The sequence below is a fragment of the Lygodium microphyllum genome, chromosome 17, assembly GCF_053477565.2.
Source record: "Lygodium microphyllum isolate KBCC chromosome 17, Lygodium_microphyllum_v1.1.10, whole genome shotgun sequence".
Taxonomy (NCBI): Eukaryota; Viridiplantae; Streptophyta; class Polypodiopsida; order Schizaeales; family Lygodiaceae; genus Lygodium; species Lygodium microphyllum.
The window spans coordinates 78,855,355-78,872,766 of record NC_141151.1 but is presented as its reverse complement, the minus strand read 5'-3'; positions in this window follow the sequence as shown (position 1 = coordinate 78,872,766).

Genomic DNA, 17,412 nt, shown 5'->3' with positions numbered 1-17,412 from the left:
GTAATGCCAAGGCATACCTAAGATAACATCACATTTACCAATGGGTGCAAGTAGAAAAGATTCTTGGTCACGATAATCCCCAATTCTAAGGTTCAACTTCCCTTGGATAGGAGTAGAATTGGTTGTAAGTCCTTCAAATGCCAAAACCTGATCCAATTGGTGTTCCCAATCGATCCAGTGGAATTTGTAGCCTTTCAGTAGTATCTGTTGACACAAAATTATCTGTGGATCCTAGATCAAAGAGTATCAAAACTCCTTGATTGTTGTGTGTCCCCCAACACTTTAAGAGTTGTCTTTTCTTCTCATTTGAATGAGTATTAGCTTGCACATCCAGAATAGAATTTGAGGATGGCAGAGGAGGATCTTTAACCACATTTACTTCCTTCCTTTTGTGAGGACAATCAGGCTTCATATGCCCTAACTCACCACAAAGAAATTGCCTTCCTTCCTCTTTTTTGTACTTTTGTATCTCAAAGGGTGAGAGATACTTGCACTTCTTCTTGTTACCCTCTAGCTTTGAATATTGGTCATGGGTAAAGATAGGTCTTCTTTGATTAGTCATGTCTCTTGGTTGATCATAGATCTGCTCTTATCTAGCTCTATAAGAACTCATCTCCAACTTTCGAGATGTACCAAGTGTATTCAAACTTTCAGCTATGATGGCAGGCTCCATCATGCGAGATAAGGTTTCATGTGGATACACCTTCATGGTTCTGTGTAAATGAGGAAGTAGGCCAGCTTCAAACTTCCTTTTCTTCTCTTCATCACTGATCTCCATGAAAGGAGTAACCTTGAGAAGAGTAGACCAAAACTTGTCCACATAACTAGTGACCTTCTCATGCTCATTCTGGCCTAGCCAATCCCACTCCTTCTTGACATCATTCTCACAATTAGGAGGCAAGAACTGAGCATAAAACTTCTTCTTGAACTTTTCCCAAGTCATAGGTTTCCTTCCCTCCAAAATGAGAGTCAACCACCAATTGCTAACGGTGTCTTTCAAGTGCATGCCTACATGCCTGAGCTTGGACTCTTATGAGAAATTACCATTAGAAAAAGCAACTTCAAATTGCTTGACAAAGGCTAACGCCTTAGCAGGATCTCTCTTACCAGAGTAAGAGTCAAACTTTATTTCCTTATCCCCAGACTTGAAAGTCTTAGTCTTCTTAAGCTTGCTCCTCTTATGGTCCCTCTTTGTCCGTTTGCGGATTGCACGAGACTTAGAACCAAGAGAGTAGGAACTAGAAGTTGATGAGGAGGAGGAGGAGCTTGAGTAATTAGGGGAGTAACTAGTTGCTGAGGGAGATGACTTCCTCATTATCCACCTCACTCGAGGTGAGGTCTTTTTACTCTTCTTGACCCGAGATTCCTTCTTCCTTCTAGGAAGCTTCTCAACAATTGGATGCTTTGCACCTTCACCATCAATTGATGCAATGGTGTTTCCTCTAGTATCACCATCTTTTGGAGGATTCAGTCCTTCATAAGTAGCTTCTTCCCTTGCCCTTAAGCTATCAATCAATTGACGTACTTCGGGAATTTCCAACAAGCTACGATACTCTGTCAATTGAGCATGTAATTGCTCACTTGTAGGCACTTCATCAGTTGCCATCTTTACCTTCTTCTTGCAAGGATCACCTTTACTTTGAGAAAAGCAAAGAGACATGCTCTGATACCACTATCATAAGATCCGATATACACACACGACTTTATTATATACTTAAAATATATATGGTGAATATTATGCTGGCACACAGAGAGAACAGATGAGAGAAGAGAGAGAGAGAGAGAGAGAGAGAGAGAGAGAGAGAGAGAGAGAGATTGACAACACACTAGGGATTGGAAGATGGGCCAGTCCCCCCCCTTATGGAGTTATATTATTGACAAGGAGTAAACTCCTCTATAACACATAAACTAGTTCTTACTTGTAGATATTGGAAAGAAGATCACGGTTCCTTGCACGGTATACGACTGGCTAATACTTGCACAACTTGGAAGTTGGCACCTTTTGATCCTTCTTGAGTCTCCTTCTCTCCTACACAATATGTGTAGGGCTCTCCTTTTGGAGCTTGATTTCAGCAGAGCTTCTGCAGCACTTGCACCTTCTCTTCTCCTCTTGGAACTTGATTTCAACAGAGCTTCCGCAGCTCTTGCACCTTCTTTTCTTCTCTTGGAACTTGATTTCAGTAGAGCTTCTACATCACTTGCACCTTCTCTTCTCCTCTTGGATGCATGTAAAGTGATGCTTCCTTCACCTCTCTCACACCCAAGGAGAGCCTCCTCTTTTATAGGCTTTCAAGAGGTTCTCTTCTTGGAGAGAGACTTGAGTACCAAGATTGGAAAGGTTGATCTTCATGCAAGATGGACTGTTCTAGGACCTACTCTATAGCACCAATTTCGAGATATCTCTTTGTGTGTTGCTCAGATGAAAAAACGTCCAACATGAAAGTTGTAGATCTCATTGTTTTCGATAACCCCAATGGGCCATTTTTAGAGATTGTCTTTCTATCGCGAGATATTTTAAAAATGGATTCACCATTTCTTTAAAAAAAGAACAACTTTTTAAACTGTACTCTTAACTTGTGGTCCATGCAACCACCTTAAGGAGAGTTCATTAAATTGCATTGGGCTTCAACCTTAAGATTGAATTCCACACAAAATCTTGTGTCATTTTAGACCTTAGAAAGATAAAATCACTTCTCTTCTCACTTCCAGAGGATCACGTCTCTCATCTTTCTTAGTGAGAGAATTCCCTCTCTCGTCTTTCTTAATGAAGAAAAAGACCTTAAACCTTGACTTCTAAGGGAGAGGATGACCCCAAATGAATGCAATGCTCATTACACGTTCCCAGGCGTCCGTGGATGCACACATAAATACATATACACAATACTAATGCGCTTCCTCTTCTTAGAAATTAATCCATCTTCATTTATGTGTAACTCCTTGGTTCTTGTGTACACTCTTACACTTGGCAGAGACTTCTTTCCCCCTTCATAACTTGTACTGTCTGTACCAAATATCCCCATCACAGTGCTCTGATCACCCCATTCAGTGATGCACTAGGAATATTGGTCTCTAAATGGTCTCATGGCCATGCTAGATCATTATCAACACTTAAAGAAAAGTGAGTCATTAATTTATTGACATAAATTTTTTAAATAGAGAATACGTAATAAGAAATCAATTTATTGACACTCCATGTCTTCATAATGTTAGCATTTTATCCCCTTCTAGTGAAGTGTCAGTCCCATGGCACATGTCATAAGAACACAATATAGATTGTGAGGATGGATGGGTCAGTTAATGAAGAGATCTTGAAGGGAAAGGGGTTCCTTGTTGATGTAAGAGAAATATGGGATTGGTGGTGTTCTGTAGATGGTGCTAAAGAGGAGGATGATTGCCATTAGAGGTGCAAGAGGTTGTAGGAAGCAGAAGGTGTGGACCACTGATCTTGATGATTTGGGAGATGGGTTGAGTTCCAAGTATACTTAAAACATTGTCCCCAGGTGAAGACCCAATTGGTGTAGGATTGGGTGTGGTGCTATGCGTAGGGTGACAGGTCTATTGAGCATGCTCAAGTTGCCATGCCCTTGATGTGCCTTGAGGTTATGGTGTGGGGGACATGGGCTAGGGGATGGACCCTTAGGTGCAACAAGTGTGTCATCATGCTTCTCTTTCTTTTTCTTTTTTCTTCTTTTTCTATTTTGAAATAAATTTGGCAGTCATCCACACTAATCAAGGATTGGCCTAAGCACATGTTGGAGGCATCCAATGTTACATAGACCCTTTAATGAGCTGCATAACTATAGGTGCAACTCTAGAAAGAAGGGTGGGTGCAAAGTGTGAATATACAATCCACCATATCCTATAAAAGTTCCACGCAATAAGAAGGAAGAAGGATTTCCCTAAGGTGTAGCCGTATTATCACCATTTGGTCAATACATGCACTATGTTGAAGAATAGTGGTGGTAGCCTCTCCTCATATGGTGTGGGAAGTTGTTGGAGCAATGGGATGAGGAGGTGAAGGTAGTTGCATGTGGTCATGAAGGAAGGATCTAGGCAGTTTGTAAATTGCCTCACAAAATGAATGAGAATGGAATGAGGTTGAAATGTTGGAATAGGTAGTGTCTTTTCTTATTAGTGGGTCTGACATTTGGAATCATTGGAAAGTTGTATCTAGCCTATTCTCCTATCTTGTATTCCTTGCCATGCCAATGTGGATAGGGGTAATGGAGTGGATCTCTCTTTGCACTATCATTGGAGTAAATGAATGCTTGTCACACTGCCTTCTCATTTTTCAAGATGGGGTATCTCCATTTTGGTTGTCCTGGCCAGGCATCTCGTGGTTTCATGGTGAGGTATCTACTTCTAGCACGTGTGGTTTGACAAGATCTCTTGAAGGCCTCAGTGTCTAGTAGCCATGTCCACTTCTTTGCTATGCTTTTTTCCATTTGGATGAGTACTCTCACTATTCTTGGGGGCAAGGGTTCCTCATGTTAGCAGTCATGTTTGCCATGCCTTGTCATCTCCTGCATGTGAGCCTCAATCTAAGTCTAACGAGGACTTAAGGAGCTCTAACCTGTTTGACACTTTTTTTGACGGAGGAGGTAGATCATTCTAAAGCACTTAGTTTATTGCCTTTTAATGCATTTTCTCTAGTCGGTTTTTTTTTGTGCATTTCCCAGGCAATTATTGCGTTCCACAACTTGCCTACACCTACTAGATATTGTCCACCCTTTTCAATATTTTTAATGAGCATTTCTAGCATTTTTACCAAATGTTGGTTGGCCATATTTTTGGTCCCAAATTTTAGGTTAGCCAGATTTGGGGATATTTGGCTATCTATAGCCTCCCCCACTTAGTTGGTAGATCATTCATGTCATATTCCTCTTTCCCTAGTAGGTGCACACTCTGACTCCGTCATCTTCCTTTGTCTCCGGTGCTACCATCCTCATCAGCCTGATCTAGTGCCCTCATTGACACTATCGTTTGCATGCAATGTGACTGATCACTCTCCTTATGATTTTTCATTTATATCAACATTCTTTCTTGTCCAATGTAGATTTCATTCTTCTTTCCTTATAGTCTCTCTCTCTTCCTTTGTCTCTATGTTTTCGTTCCTTTCCATTGTCTACTCTCACATGGTATCATAGCATGATATCATTGTTTGAGAGAGATATAGAGTGCTCGATTCTTGTAGAGAAGGCCATCCACATATGCATTTTGTTAAAAACATAGCTTTCTTCTTGAAGGCAATAGCTAATTTGTGCATGTGATAGTATTTCTCCCCCAAGTGAACCTTCTACATCAACTTCCTTGTGATCTTGTAACCGTTTCCTCCTATTTCGGGGCTATCTACCTCCAAGATGCAAATTTCTTGCATGTGTCTTGCAAGATTTTGAAGATGTCTTGCCACCAATTTCACATGGCCTTGATGATATAGATAAGGAGCTCCCTCGCAACACTCCTTCAAATGGCAGTGAGATTATCATGCAGATCATGAAGAATGGAGGTCACTCTTGAGAAGAAATTACAGATACTCAATGTTGATGATTCTCCTTCCATGAAGGATCATATTAACAGGTTGGAGGATATGAGGGATGAGCTTGTGTCCCTTGGCAAGATGATCTCTTTAGAGGATATGGCTATGATTCTTTTGACTTAGTTGCCATCTCCTCGGTTTGATGTCTTCTACACCAGCCTTCTTACATCAATGACTTGTGAGAAGCTTCTATGGGAGGAGCTTGCCCCACTTGTTTTGGAGCATGATGAGTGTGCCAGAGAGATGGCTTGTGGATCCACCTCCACTAAAGCTTTTTGCAAGTTTGGGAGGGGGAAGAAGAAGAAAGGGACGTCAAAGACTAAAAGACACAAGAGTTCTTCAGGCTCTAACTTTGACTTTGAGAAGGTTAAATGCCTATATTTTCCGAAGGGGACACATCCAGAGGAGAAATGTTGAAAGAAGTACCCTCATCTTCATCCAAGAGTGAAGGATGGAACTAAAACATCTAGGACTTCTACATCTACTCCAGTGGTTACCCATGAGTTAGTGTTTCTTCATATTGTCGAATTGGAGGAGCCATCTTTAGTAGTTGCCTCATCTTCTAAGAGGCCTTGGGTAGTTGATAGTGGAGCTTCTAATTATATGACTCCATGAGGTGATTTGTTGTAGGATCTATGTCCTTTTGAGGGTTTAGCCACTAGTGATGACATTGTATCGATGCTTATTAGGGGTGTTGGCACTCTACCATTGTTTCCTGACTGTGCTTCAAGCTCCCTTTCACATGCCCTTTATGTTTCAGAATTGGGCTTTCCATTCCTCTTAGTTAATGGCCTTAATAGGCTTGGTACTCAGGCTATCTTCACCGACCAAGCCATTTCTATTGAGGATTCTTCTACAAGGGTTGTTATCACAAAATGTTGGTAGGAGAGCGGGCTTTAGAGGCTCCATCCCCCTTCTCTTATGCAGGGTCCTTCAAGGCAATTATATATTGCTACACCCATTCCTTCTTGTGCATCATCTATTCAATAGGTTCCTTCCCATCCCCCACCCTCTCCTTTGGTGGTTCCATCATACCCCCATCCCTTTTAGACGGGGACAATCACGGTGATGTGGCTCTAGATTCCCTAGCCCCTAGCGTTTAAGAGGGGATTTCCTAGGATCATGAGGAGTTTCTTCATCAGTAGCCTACATTGATGGACTTCATTGACATTGGCATTCCTCTTGCCACCCCAGGATATGTTTCTTCCTTGGCCTTCCATTATATCCATGATTTGAGAGGATGTGCTAGCAGTCATGTTTCTCATGCCTTGTCATCTCCTACTTGCAAGCCTTGGTCTGATGAGGACTTTCAGAGCTTTGATGTGTCTGCTACTATCACTTGTTTTGATAGAGCAGGTAGCTCATTCTAACTCTGTTTATTGTCAACGTGATGCCACTAGCATACACAATTGGATATTGGAGACCAAAGATATGATTTTTTCCTATCACCCAATGGATGAAACTTACAAACAACCCTTTATATTGGTCTTCTAGATGCAACGGCAATTAAAAATGGTAAATAAATATGGAAATGATGGTCTGCTAGTAACAAATGCTACTTTTGGTACCAATCAATATAAAGTGTGTATATGGAATTTGTTTAGAATATTTGTGATTTAGATTCACTACTCTACTTGCTTTTGCTAATTACTTTTTCATTAGTTCAAATTATACTCAATATTGGCATTTGATGCCCATCACAATGGCATCCCTATGGCATGGTTTGTGACTTATTTTATCGAGTCCTCATGTGCTATGGCTTGGTCGACTGCCTTATGAGATCATATCCTTGACTTCAATGCATCATGGGAAGCAAATGCTTGGATAGTTGATTATGCTCAAGTAGAGATTAATGCCCTCCAGTAAGATATAGACATTATGCTTTCATTACTTAATTTTATAAATTTTTTTATCATGAATAATACAATCACATTGTTGCATATGCATAGTTGTATTTAGTTTACTGATATGCTTGTGTATATAGCATGTGAGGAGAGCATGACTCAAGCATCTAATAAAAAAAGGTGTTAGATGTTCAAATTTGTGCTGACGTGCTTTGAGATCTAGGGAGTATTATGAACATGGGATGTTGAAGACAATCAAGTGAGGCAAAAAGGATAGAGGGTGCTTTAGGACTAGTTGACAGGTTTTTGGCGAAGTATAAATCCCAATCTTGTTTCATGCATTAGTTCAAGGAATATTGGGTTCCTAAAATTTGTAATTAGAGTATGTTTCTTGTGTCTATGTAAATACCTATGTGAATCTCCTTATTGTTGCAAGCATGTGGGTTCATGCTACACGCACGATGCATTTGACTAACCAAGACACAATTGGTACATCAAATCCTTCCATGGAACACTAAAGTCTAAGTTCCTCATTGGTTGCCTAGGCATCGTGTGGATTGGTTGATCCACAAATTAATGAACACTTGCCATCCTTACTGTTAATACATGGACACTATGAAAGAAGCAAGTTTCAAACAAAATTTTTCCATTCAAAAGATTGTACATGCGAAGAAGATCTTAGATCATTATTGAAACTTATGGGAAAAAATCATACACTTGCAAAGGTGAAAAGCATGAGTGAAGCAAAGCTCTGTACACTATCCACAATGCTGATTGTGAGTGGGCATCTTTTAACTATGATTGGGCACTCAAAGGATACCTTTGCAAGCATCAAATTAAGGTGTTACTCATGGGTGGAATGAGTTTTGATACTATTGCTAGTAAGAGCATACAAATGTATTAGGGAACAATCAGAAGTAAGTTGCATGTATCTAAGTATTATAGTCAATTGTACAATTAAAATGTACTACATTTAATGTTTTGTTTGGTTTTTGATGTAAACCATCAAGTTTGTGAGCCATCTATGATTCCTTCCAACCATGGATCCATCGAGTCATCAACAAATATTACACATCTAGTAAATGCTTCAAATGACATAACACATGATCAAAATACTTCTTTTGCTATTGTGGCATCATGTTTTCATGATGCAATGGCCTTGACAGATGACATGATATATTCTTCTTAATAAAGATACAATTACTTTCTACTATTCATATTGACAAAGTATATCTAAATGCAAAAGCAAATCTACACTTGTTTCCACATTTGGAGCATCTCTCTAGCCAATTATTGTCCCGATTGAAGTAGATCCATGTGGTGCTAGGTGAGTGAATATCCCAATGCTGAACTACAACACATTAATGATGGATTTGGCAACATGTTACAAAGAGCAAATCCCTTCATTGAAGAAACATTGTAAAAGAGGAAAAGATCTAGTGTTGGTGAATTCCCTACATGAATGAAGAAGAAAAGGGACACAATGCAAGGTTGTTTAGATAGAGAGGTGGTTGCACTCGGCAATCCAAGTCCACCAAATGATCTGCAAGAAGTAGATGAATAAGGAAGAAGCAACATCTATGTTGGGTTCTTCGTATTTCACATAAATTACTTCTCTTTTAGATAATTTCACCTTAAGTATGACAATTTGTGCCTTGCATATGTGTCATATTGCACGAAATTGTTCTTTATTATTGCTATATTTTCCAATCAGTTGTATTAATGATAAATTATCTTAATTCTATTGTGGAGGCATTCCAAGTTTATGTTCATCATAGCATTACTTATAAACATCTCCAGCCCTGCACCTTAGTGAGATAAAGAGGAGATTTTTACTTCAGATATTTGATTAATACCCTTGGAGAGATGATTTTACGCAACTCTTATTAATCAAAGAACATCTCCTATTAGTTAAAGATCAAGAAGGCCGTCTCTTATTAATTAAAGATCATCATCATCATTGTTGAAGATAAAATCATTTGTTTACCTATGCCTTTTTTGAATCTTGCATTTTGATAGCAGACATATGGTCCCCTCTAGGTATAAAAGAGCATGAAGATGGAGAAACCTCCCTTCTGCTAATTAAATAAGTTGGCCCTTGTTCTAGTGTGGACACTCAGCGTTATGTAGAAGACAATGCTATGATTATATGATGATCATAGCACCCTCATGTGCTCACTATTGAGATAGTTAATTCTTCTACTTCCACAGCTTATTAAAATGATGCTCTAAGTGTGTTCCTAAAGCCTTACATGGGACTTGTCTAGGTTGAGCTAGCCCTCTTACTATGGAGACCCTTTCCTTATGATGAGCTGGAATAAGTTGTAAGGAAAATGAGCAAGGGAAGACCCTAGCCCACATGGTTTGCTACCCAAATTCCATGCAATAACTTGGGATGTGTGTGGAGTAGACATTTATTCATTTGCATATGTAGGCAAGAAATTTGGCTTCCTTTAACGACTTGCTAATCCTTGCAAAAAAGGTCAACTTGTGGAGGTTGGGTATAATTCTCTAACCTCCTTCAAAGATATTGGTAGTAGATCCTCACACATGCTATCAATAGGGTAGTATAACTATGTGACCTCCTTTCAAAGAGCATGGTGAGAGATCCTCACACATGCTCTAAATAGGGTGGTGATAAGTTTGAATGGGCTAGCATATCCCAACCTCCTTTAAAGAGCATGGTGGTAGATCCGCATATATGTGCTACCAACAAGGTGATATAACTCTTTGACCTCCTTCAAAAAGCATGGTGAGAGATCCTCACACGTGCAATCAATAGGGTGGTGGTGATAGGTTTGAATGGGCTAACATATCCCACTATCACAAAACTATCCTTCATTATGCTTCATGGCTCCACTGGGTAACCATGGTCCTCTCTATTGTTAGCCTACACCTCAACAAAGTGTAATATATTCTACTTAAAATCAAGTCACATTAAAATACTAATATGCATCAATGTTAAAAACACAAAACATTGAATTTAGTATTAAGGCCATTATAGAATTTAGCTTGAAATCAAAGTTACGATTAAAATAACTAATACATGTTGATGTTAAAGATATGAAATGTTGAATTTCATATTAAAATAATAGCAATAAATTATAAAAGTAGACATCAAAACTATCAAACTTGCTAATGAGTGAACTTAAATGGAGATGCCAAGGTTTTAACCATTGTCTTGATGAGATATATTATATATCATTGTCTTGGGATAAACTACTACAATCATGAAGTTGAAAAGATTTAGCACTTTTGACATTTGATCAAGAAATCTATCACCATTCACATGTCTTTGAGACTCTTCTCTAGTTAAGGCTACAATCTCTAATTTCTCTACAAAAATTTGTTCTTGAAGAGTTACATATGGTCTACTTAATTGCAAAAAACCTATGTAAGTATATCCAATGGAGTAATTTTCTTATTTTACAAACAGAAGGCATATTGATGGAGAAGAATTATTGGGTCATATGCTTGCAAAGGTTGAAGTATCCTTTCATCCAATCATTGATTAGCAAGAATATATACGTTAGATGTCAAAATCTATTACCATTCCCGAATTGATGACCCCAATAAAACCCTCCTTTTGATATATTGGAAAAGTGAAATATAATGTTCTTAATATGCAAATCAAAGCCATCCAACAAGGATAGGATATTCACTTGGATATTTTCAGACCAATCATTTGGATTTACCATTGAAGGTAATCTAGTCAAGTTTTGGAGGTACAACACTTTGGATTTACCATTGAATTGGCGAGATCTATCTAATGTTGGAGATTAGATTTATTCTAAAGATGAAATACAAGTATAGGATATTCCTCACATAAACACATTGAAAATCTGCAATGACACATGGCACAAGGATTGTGAAAGTTCATACAAAATTTGTCTAACATAGCCTATAGCTTTATTGGGATAGCTGAATCTTGATGTCAAAAGTAGGCATAGGCTAACTCCTGAAATCCTTCATCATAGACTTTGACTAGTCTAGCCATGCCTCATGCCTCATTGCCTAGTGGACAATCATCTAGATAAGCATGTCTCGCACCTCATTGCCTAGTGGAGAATCATATAGGTAAGCAATTTCATATTGCCCTGAAATTTTTTGGCTCAGAGTAGATACAATATTTTGCTTGTGTAAATACACATATCTTGGACTTTCTCTCTTTTGCAATCCATGCTTGTTGCACACTCTCCATGCCAATAGCATAGTTCACATGTAGCACTATACACTCTTCAAGCATAAAGTATTCCTAGAGGATTTCTTCAACCATAATAGGACTTGTGTGATGTGGAGATTGAAAATTGGTTGACTTCTAGAGAGATAGGGCAATTTTCTTGATATCATTTTCAAATGTCTACTATTGATTGCATCATGTATTTCACAATTGGAATAGAATATTGAATGTCTCTTGGGACCTTCTCTTTAGTAAGGTTCCTAATATTTGTTGAAAATCATTCAAAAATATTTTTGAGTTGGAATCATGGGGGATCCATACATATCTGTGTCAATTGGCCATTGATTCATATCCTTCGATAACTAAATGCTCTATAAAGCCCTCGTAAGCAATGTTGCTATGCAAGTGGATGTTTAAATTTCTCTTTTTGTATATCACCTATTTTTCTTAATCTCTTCACTAATGAAAGATTTTCATGTTGGTTTGCTGAGCAATTTCTCTTTTCACAAGTGTGTGCCATAAATACAAGCATAATTTCTGTGTAACTGGAGTTGAAGACACAATTACATGGTTTGGTTTCTTCTTGACAGTGACTAGTCAGGTTGTACTACTTCAAACTATGGTTATTTTAGTGCTTCTTGATAGAGACATGGGGGCAAGATGGAGGTTCATAGCTATTTTGGTGGGTCGTCATCAAATTTAGCTCCATTTTGAAGGCATATGGACCAAAAGAGGGTCAGACATGGCTGGAGGACACTCAAACCATGGTTACTTTTGAGAAGGAAGGGTTTGTTTTTGAGACTTAGTCTTTTTCTCTCCTGTTCAAGTTACTTACAAGCTTCCATTGAGGCTATGGTCCAAGAAATCATCTTCCATCCCACTCCAATGGGTTGAATGGTTTGTTTGGTTTCTGAGTCCTGAATCTATGGCTTTTAAGCTCTCCATGGAGCACTTATAAGCCATGATTTGGCTTAACCATCTCACGCAGTACTTCAACATCTGTTTGCGCTAATTGCACTATTTTGACATACTCCTATACCAGTGTGAGAAATCTGAAGTAGATTGAGCTTAAGAGCTCAAGCAAGACTCTATAATGGACAAGCAAGCTCTCTTCCAAGTTATCTTCAACTTTAATGGCCATTATTTGAGCTTTCATCTCTCATATCAATGACAATCCATGACAACATAATAAAATTTCAGAATTCTTTATTCATGCCATGGGGCTTTTGCTTTAATCCATCTTCTGAAGCATCTATGCAAGCTATGAGTCAGACATTGAGGGTTCTTTGTACTTGAAGCTTTGTTTGATCATGGCTATGGAGGTTTCAAACCCTAGGATTGATAGTTTTGGATAGCATGAATAATTTTTCAGATTCTCAATCCAAATCAAGGGGGCTTTGAGGATAAACCACTACTGGAGCATCTTCATACTCATGACTTCAATATTTGGACAAGATTGAACTAGCATTGAAGAGATTTGGACCTATCTTGACCTATGGAGGTTATGGACAACATAGGTTTCAAATTCCACTGAAGTCATTGAGTTTCTCTTTAATCTTGGACTCTTCAACCATCATTAGATTGCCTACTTCCAATATCCAAGGTCTCTCATCAAATGGAAGAGGATTTTGCCTTCCATCAACTATACATGAAGCAATAGAGCATCAATGGATTTTATGGAGCTTCCACAAATAGGGCCACTCCTGATTGACAAAGGTTTGAGCAAGTTTTGAAGGTTTGGAGTTCTTTCTTTTCATGGGAATGATGTACAACATATTACTTCAAAATTTTAGCAAATTTCAGTGAAGAATAGAACTTCATTTCATTTTCAAAGTCTCAATCCACTCTTGGATCATTCTATCTACATTTCTTAAAAGAATGCATAGAGTTCAAAGCTTCTATGAGAGGTCTTGGAGCTTTCTTGTCTCTTAGACATAATGGATAGCTTGTATTCAATAATTTCATTGAAGATTTGGTTCATCATCAATAATGAAGCACTCTTCAATCAGTGAATCACTCCTACTCATTCTTACCAAGATCTCATGAAGATTGAAGACCTACTGTTACCTACAAGCATTCTTAGCATTGTATCATGTTTGGAGCATTATAGAATGGGTATTTTGATATGGGCAACATAAAGAGAAATGTATGGCATCATAAAGACACATGTATGAGTTTCTTATAGGCAAATGTATGGGTATTTTGAAGGCAAATGTATGGCATCATAAAGACACATGTATGAGTTTCTTATAGGCAAATGTATGGGTATTTTGAAGGCAAATGTAGGAGCAATGTGAAACAAATGTATGGGTAGCCTACTGCTCCTTAAGACATGTTTGTTTCATGTATGAATAGCATGTATGAACCTTGACATGCAGGGTATTTCCAATATCAATATCAATATCAGTAAATGCTTTGCAAGATTAAATGCTATTTTTTGGCACCTTTCAACAAGATTGAACAAGCAAGTGGGTTCCTCTTTCCTTTGCATATACTATGGATCACACTTGATCAAGTCATTGAGGATATACGAGGATATACAATGTATGATAGTTAGACTAATGCAGAGCAGAAATTGGGTGCATTATGGGCTTATTTGCAGAGAATATGCTTGGATTATCAATGTATTTACCGATTTCAAGCATCTCCCAACTTCTTATGGGTGGAAGACATTGTTCATGAGGTAAAATAGGGCCAAAACAGAGTAAAAACAGGGTGCAATCCATTGTGGACAGATCTGGAAATATTTTTATAGAGAGGGGTATTTCTGCTCCTAAATTGAAATCAAAACTCTCATTTGAAGCTAGACGTCATAGGCTTCAAATAGAGCTATCGTTTGTTCCATTTGGACTTGTATTCATCAAGTTATGGCCAAAAATGTGTCTATGGATAGTTGGGACAGCATGCATGCAGAGACAATTTGGTAAGTGTGGCAAGTGATATTAGGGAAATGAAGATGGGCATTGACAAACTCATTACTCTATTTGATGTATTGCTACCACCTACAATAGTTTCCGATGCTCAAGTCCTTCCACTTGTGAGAACTATGGTCAGCAATGTCATGATACTTTAGTGAACGAGTATGTATCTCATGGCAACTCAGCATATAAACCATATGGCACTTCTCCCTCATATGAGCAACATTTTGGTAGATGTTTTGAACAAAATGGATGCTATACTTCATATCATGATGAGCAAAATGGGTATCATCCAAACCATTTTGGTCAGCAACAAGATGATGTTTCTTATGATAGATTTGATCAAGAATATCATGCATGTATTCCTTACCAAAGCAATGACTATCATGGCTACTTTGAGCAAGGATATAATGCTTGTAAAGATTCTTTTGCTTATGATCAGCATGTACATATATTTGGACAGTAGCATGATGTATTTGATCAGTCTTCTCATCATGATTATCATGTTTCTCCTTCAAGGTTTCATCCACATGACATTGTACATCATGCCTATAAGGATGCCTATGGTAATGTCTATGAGAATGTCAGCCATCATGATCAGCATGACATGGATGAATGTAGTAGTTATGATCATTTTTATGGAAAGCATTATGGGAATAAGAGCTATGACACTTACTATCAGCCCAACCATATGGGTTATGTACCACACAAGCCACCTAAAGCATTACAAGTTGAAGATTTCTATGAAGAAGAGCAAGTACATGTAGATGTGGACATCATAGATGGTAACGACAATAATGAAGAAGAGCAAATGGAGAACAATGCCAAAGAATATGAGGACAATGAGGAGGGCCTTCATGAGAATCTCACTGAGGGAAACATGCAACATAAGGAGGACTTTCATGAGACCCCTATCCTTCAAGAGGGACATGATTATGCAAATTTTGGTTTCTATGGTGATTCTATTGATGATGCATATCAGCCCATAGGTGATTGGGATATGTACATGTTGGAAAATGAATATCCTTTACATCCATTTGACCGTGATTGTAATATCCCCCGTGCCGCCCCCCCCCCCCCCCCCCTCGTGCTTCCCCCCATGAGAACCCCCCTTAAAAAAATCTTAATTTTTTTTAAAAAAATTTACTCTCTCCCCCTGCTGACTGCATGGCGGGGAGAGAGAGAGAGAGAGTATGAGTAAGTAAGAGAGAGGGAGCATGTAGCCCCCCCAGATGGAGGGTGGCGGCCATTCAACGGCTGTCTCCCCCTCTCCATACCTCCTCCCCCCCCCACCATATAAGGAAGCCCCTACCCCCCCTTGTGATCACAAAGAGAGAGAGAGAGAGAGAGAGAGAGAGAGAGAGAGAGAGAGAGAGAGAGAGAGAGAGAGAGAGAGAGAGAGAGAGAGAGAGAGAGAGAGAGAGAGAGAGAGAGAGAGAGAGAGAGAGAGAGAGAGAGAGAGAGAGAGAGAGAGAGAGAAGAAGAAGAAGAAGAAGAAGAAGAAGAAGAAGAGGAAGAGGAAGGAGAGAGAGGGAAGGAGAAGAAGGAAAAAAGAAGAAGAAGAAGAAGAGAGAAGAAGAAGAAGAAGAAGAAGAAGAAGAAGAAGAAGAAGAAGAAGAAGAAGAAGAAGAAGAAAAGAAGAAGAAGAAGAGGGAGAGAGAGAAGGAGAAGAATAAGAAGAAGAAGAGAGAGAAGAAGAAGAAGAAGAAGAAGAAGGAGAGAGAGAGAGAGAGAGGAGAAGAAGAAGAAGAAGAAGAAGAAGAAGAAGAAGAGAGAGAGAGGAAGAGAGAGAGAGAGAGAGAGAGAGAGAGAGAGAGAGAGAGAGAGAGAGAGAGAGAGAGAGAGAGAGAGAGAGAAGCTTCTAGAAGCTTCTTCTTCCCCCCTCCTTAAAGAGAGGTCACACACCCCTCTTGGTATCTCCGGAAATATGCCCTCCCCCCCTTCAATCTCTTCCTCCACTCAAGGAGAGGTGGCGAGGATCTTGCATAGGAGAGTGCGAGAACTCTATCACTCGTACACGCGTCTTCAAGTATGGCCTCGAAGTGTAGTTTCACAAAGATGGCCGGAAACCTTGCAAGTGTGGATGGAGGTTCGAAACAAGGTGGCACTGCAACCGCGAACGGTTCATCAGGCATCAATACCACCAGAATCAAGACATCACTCCAAACCCAGGTTGCTCTATTATTAAATCATAGGTTATAACTATCTCGGTGAAAAATCATATTCACAGGCATCACATTAATTGCGTGTTTGATAATTTCCTAAGTATGAACATAGTTGTGATGTATGTAACGAACAAGATAATCTCCGTTGTAAGATGACATCGTAATAGGTGAAATTAATTAGAAATTGCATCGTAAATTACCAAAAATTCTTGCATAAAGTGCATCACTCATTGCACAAGTTCTTGCTTAAAATGCATTTCAGAGGACATTGAAAGAGACAAAGTGCATCTCCATATCGCGAGAAGATTCTAAGGTACATGCAATAATCTGCAGAAAAGATTAAAGTGCAGCTAGACTCATACAATGATCACATAAAGTTAGATCACTCAAGAAGGTTATAGATTGTGTAAATAATTACTTAGAGGATAATGTTAAGATTGCATACATAGAAAGTACCTTCGCATGTGTGGCATAAAATAACGCATGGATTATATCAAAATTGTAAGCATTGAAATGAAGGCATGGCATTACGTCGCGTGCATTAAAGTTGTTGGGAAAATTCAACGTTGTTTGTAATTTACCAAATGGAACTAAGATCCATGAATCCCATATCAAAGTCCTTGGTGACTTCAAGAGGGATAGGTAAAAGCTTAAGTGCCTATGAGCATTATTAAGAGGGCTTAAGAAGATTATACTTTAGGATAGAGTAGGAACTGTTCTAAACAGAACCATCTTGACCAACCATGGTCAAAGGGATAGACAATCTTGA